We start from the raw sequence: 4,517 nt of genomic DNA, 5'->3' as shown, positions 1-4,517 counted from the left end.
AGTCCATAAACACAAACAACTTCTGGCAAAATAGGAAAAAACTAAAAAAAATCTAAACAAGAGGAATTAGCGATACAAAATGGTGACATATGGACAACCCATTTTAAAACACTCTACAACACTGTTCAAATTGACACAAATGCAGAACAACGCCAAATTCATGAGAAGTTGAATGGATTAGAAAAAGCTATAAAGGACAATCAAAATCCACTGGACTCCCCAATTACTGACCAGGAGCTCTATAAGAAACTTCAGGCTCTCAAATTTAAAAAGGCATGCGGACCTGATGGCATCCTAAATGAGATGCTYAAACTCACTAGTGCAAAATTTTAATTGGCTATATTAGAACTGTTTTATTTGATCCTGAGTGTAGGTTATTTCCCTGACATCTGGAATCAAGGACTCATAACCCCAATCTTTAAGAAAGGAGACAAATTTGACCCTAACAATTAGAGGCATTTGTGTGAACAGTAACCTGGGGAAGGTTTTCTGTAGTATTATCAATGTAAGAGTTCTAAACTTCCTTAATAAGCACAATGTCTTGAGTAAAAGCCAAATTGGATTTATACCAAAACATCGCACAACTGATCATATTTACACCCTACACACCYTGATAGATAAACATGTCCACCAAAATAATACCAAAATATACGCTTGCTTTATCGACTTCCAAAAAGTATTTGATTCTATTTGGCATACAGGACTGTTCTACAAAGTTATTTAAAGTGGTGTAGGGGGTAAAACATATGACAAATTTAAATCAATGTATACTGGCAATACGTGCAGCATTAAACTTGGTAAGAAAATAACAGAATTCTTTAACCAGGTGCGGGGCCTTCGCCAGGGTTGCAATCTGAGCCCTGCACTCTTCAATATTTACATTAACGAATTGGCCACTATTCTAGAAAAATCCTCAGCCCCTGGTGTTAGTCTCCACAATTCAGAAGTTAAATGCCTACTCTTCGCAGATGACCTATGCCTGCTGTCACCCACAGCACATGGCCTACAGCAGAGCCTGGAGCTGCTAGAGCAGTACTGCCAACCCTGGACCCTGGYAGTAAACCCCAARAAGATTAAAAAAATAATGATTTTCCAGAGAAGATCCAGATCTCAGGGAATTAGACCAAAGTTCTAAATTGGTACAAAATATATAGAGTACTGTACACACTACAATTTCTTAGGTTTAAAAATAAGCTCAACTGGACACCTTAATGAGGCAGTGAATGAATTGAGAGAGAAACCACGCAGGGCATTCTACGCCATTAAAAAGCAAATTCAAATTGAAAGACCTATTAAAATTTGGCTAAAACTAATTGAATATGTCATTGAACCAATTGCACTTTATGGCAGCGAGGTGTGGGGTCCACTTGCAAAACWAGATTTCATCAAATGGGACAAACACCCCATTGAAACCCTGCATGCAGAGTTCTGTAAGATTTTCCTACATGTCCAGAGGAAAACTACAAACAATGCATGCAGGGCAGAATTAGGCCAATATCCACTAATAATAAAAACTAAAAGGCAAATTAAGTTTTGAAACATCTAAATACCGTGACCCCTCTCATTATCATTACAAGCTGCAATGCCAAGAGCGACAAGAAATAGTCCCCTCATCCAGCTGGTCCTGAGTTCACAACCTGTTCTATCTACACACTGAAGCCTCAGGACCAGAACATCAATCAATCAGGATAACACAATGAAACACATCAAACAAAACTGCATTGCTTATTGGGACACAAGCAAAACACAAAGCAAAATGCAGTGCTATCTGGCCTAAATCGACAGTAACCGTGGCTAATATTTGACCATGGTTACTGATCAACCCTTAGAAAAACCTTGACAAAGTACAGCCTTGCCATTGAGAAGGGTAGACACAGGAAAACCTGGTCCCTGTAGGGAAAGGCTGTGCAACCACTGCACAACAGCAGAACTGAGACGGAGCTGCATTCCCTGACAAAATGTCAAAATATAAAACATTAGAGTGTCATTTCCAAATTTGAAACCCTTATTCAAGGTTTCAAAGACCTCTCTGATGAGGATAGACTACCCGTCCTGTTGGGGAGGACGCAGAGAGCTGTGGGTTGGCAGCACACTACATTGCTGCCTGCCACAAGTTGAGGGACAGTGTCTGACAGACCAATCAACCTGCACATGTACTCTACTGTATCTTATTGTTATGTTTGATGTGTGGTTATTTTGACACTTGGTTATTGTTGTTACTGTTGTCCGTTGACAATTTTGATTGTCATTTTATATTGTAAATATCCAAAATAAGCTTTGCAATATGTACACTGTTACGTCATGCCAATAAAGCGAATGAATTGAGAAGAGAAGAGAGAGAGAGACAAAGAGAGAGAGAGAAGAGACAGAGAGAGAGAGAGAGAGGAGAGAGAGAGAACAGAGAGAGAAAGAGACACGAGGAGAGACAAAGAGAATACAGAGAGACAGAGAAAGAAGAGACAATGAGAGATAGACAGACAGAGAGAGAAAGAGCGAGAGAAAGAGCGAGAGAGACAGAGAGAAAGAGACAGAGAGAGAAAGAGAGAGAGAAGAGACAACGAGACAGGGACAGAAAGAGAGAGACAGAGAGACAAAGAAACAGAGACAGACAGACAGAGACAGAGACAAAGAAAGAAAAAGGAGAGAGAATGTGGAAGATGGAGGATAGGAGAGAAAAATATAGAGTTTTGATAAGGCTTTGTGCAATCAAAGAGGTTTATTCTCATCTACACATAGAGATCAGTGGGAAATCAACAAGCACGCTAGACCAGGGTTGTCAAACTCATTCCATGAAGAGCCTAGTGTCTGCTGGTTTTTGGTTTTTCCTCTTCCTGTCAGCCTGGGGCAGATGGCCTCTTAACGACAGACCTGGTCTTCACGGTGATACACAGGAAACTGTCATCCAGACACAGGAAGTTAACCTCAACCAGTTAGCCCTTGTTTCAACTCATCTGCAGATCCACCTATAGTGACCTACCCCAGCCGCTGACACAGTTCACACACACGATAGGCATCTGAAGTAATTTCACTATTCAAATAATACCATGACATTTTATCAGATATCCGGGTCATCGAAATACATGCAGGAAAAAATAAAATAACTTGGTTTAAACTTGGGCGCTTGCTGCGTAGCCTGCCCTGCAGCCGGACAGGGGAGGGGGCCGGTCTGTGTGACACAGGAGATGRAGAGTAGCGCTGACTCGGGCTTGTCAGACAAACTTGTAGACGCCAGAGGTTATTTATCATCCCATCTGGTTGTGCCTGTCTTTACTGCATCAAAAGAATGTAAAGAAGCTTGCTAAGACAGCCAGCAAGGCAGGTTCAGGCTGTGTTGCTGCGCTCCCCGTCCTTGTCWACAACAACTCCATTCAGATGAAACAGCAGCCTACCTGTCGGTGGTTGTTGTCTAGTCCGTCTCATTAAGGTAACGTCATTCTGTCMTTTTAATTCCATTTGGCATTTATTACAAATATCCCAGTTCRCCTGCTAGGCTGTGGAGCCTCTGACTGTAGTGCTGCTTTGATTGGCCGACAACAACAAGCTACACGCGTGTGGAGGCTATGGTACGTCTTTTTAATGTGGCACATGTAAAAAATAAAACAATTGTACAAAAAAACACATTCTAAAGTTTGTTGTTTTATTAAATTAAGAATTTCAAATGTCATAGTATATTGTAATTGTTAAAATAGGCCTATAATATATATTTCTTTAAAAAAAAGTTATACTCTAGCGACTAATCGAATACTATCCATTCAGATATTTGAATAAAGAAACTCACACCTACATCCCGATATGCCTCTCTAACACAGTATTCTGAGACAGTGTGGCCTGACTATTTCTAGCAAACACTGCTATGGTGGAAATGATGACCACCCTCATCAGGATAAACCCAGGCACTATAACCCTTCCTAAAGCTGTCCTCTGCCCCACGCTCTTCTCAATTTACATCAACAACATAGCTCAGGCTGTAGGAAGCTCTCTCATCCATTTATATGCAGATGATACAGTCTTATTTATACTCAGCTGGCTCCTCCCCAGATTTTGTGTTAAATGCTCTACAACAAAGCTTTCTTAGTGTCCAACAAGCTTTCTCTACCCTTAATCTAGTTCTCAACACCTCCAAAACAAAGGTCATGTGGTTTGGTCAGAAGAATGCCCCTCTTCCCACAGGTGTGATTACTACCTCTGAGGGTTTAGAGGTTGAGGTAGTCAGCAGGTAAGGGTGCTCTCGAGCGACTAGATGTTCTTTACCATTCGGCCATCAGATTTTCCACCAATGCTCCTTATAGGACACATCACTGCACTCTATATTCCTCTAAACTGGTCATTTCTGTATACACGTCGCAAGACCCATGCTTATTTATAAAACCCTCTTAGGCCTCACTCACCCCTATCTGATAAATATATAAAACCCTCTTAGGCCTCACTCCCCCCTATCTGATATATCTATTGCAGCCCTCATCCTCCAAATACAACACCCGTTCTGCCAGTCACATTCTGTTAAAAGTCCCCAAAGC

The sequence above is a fragment of the Salvelinus sp. IW2-2015 genome, unplaced genomic scaffold (assembly GCF_002910315.2).
Source record: "Salvelinus sp. IW2-2015 unplaced genomic scaffold, ASM291031v2 Un_scaffold1857, whole genome shotgun sequence".
Taxonomy (NCBI): Eukaryota; Metazoa; Chordata; class Actinopteri; order Salmoniformes; family Salmonidae; genus Salvelinus; species Salvelinus sp. IW2-2015.
This window is presented reverse-complemented; position numbering follows the sequence as displayed.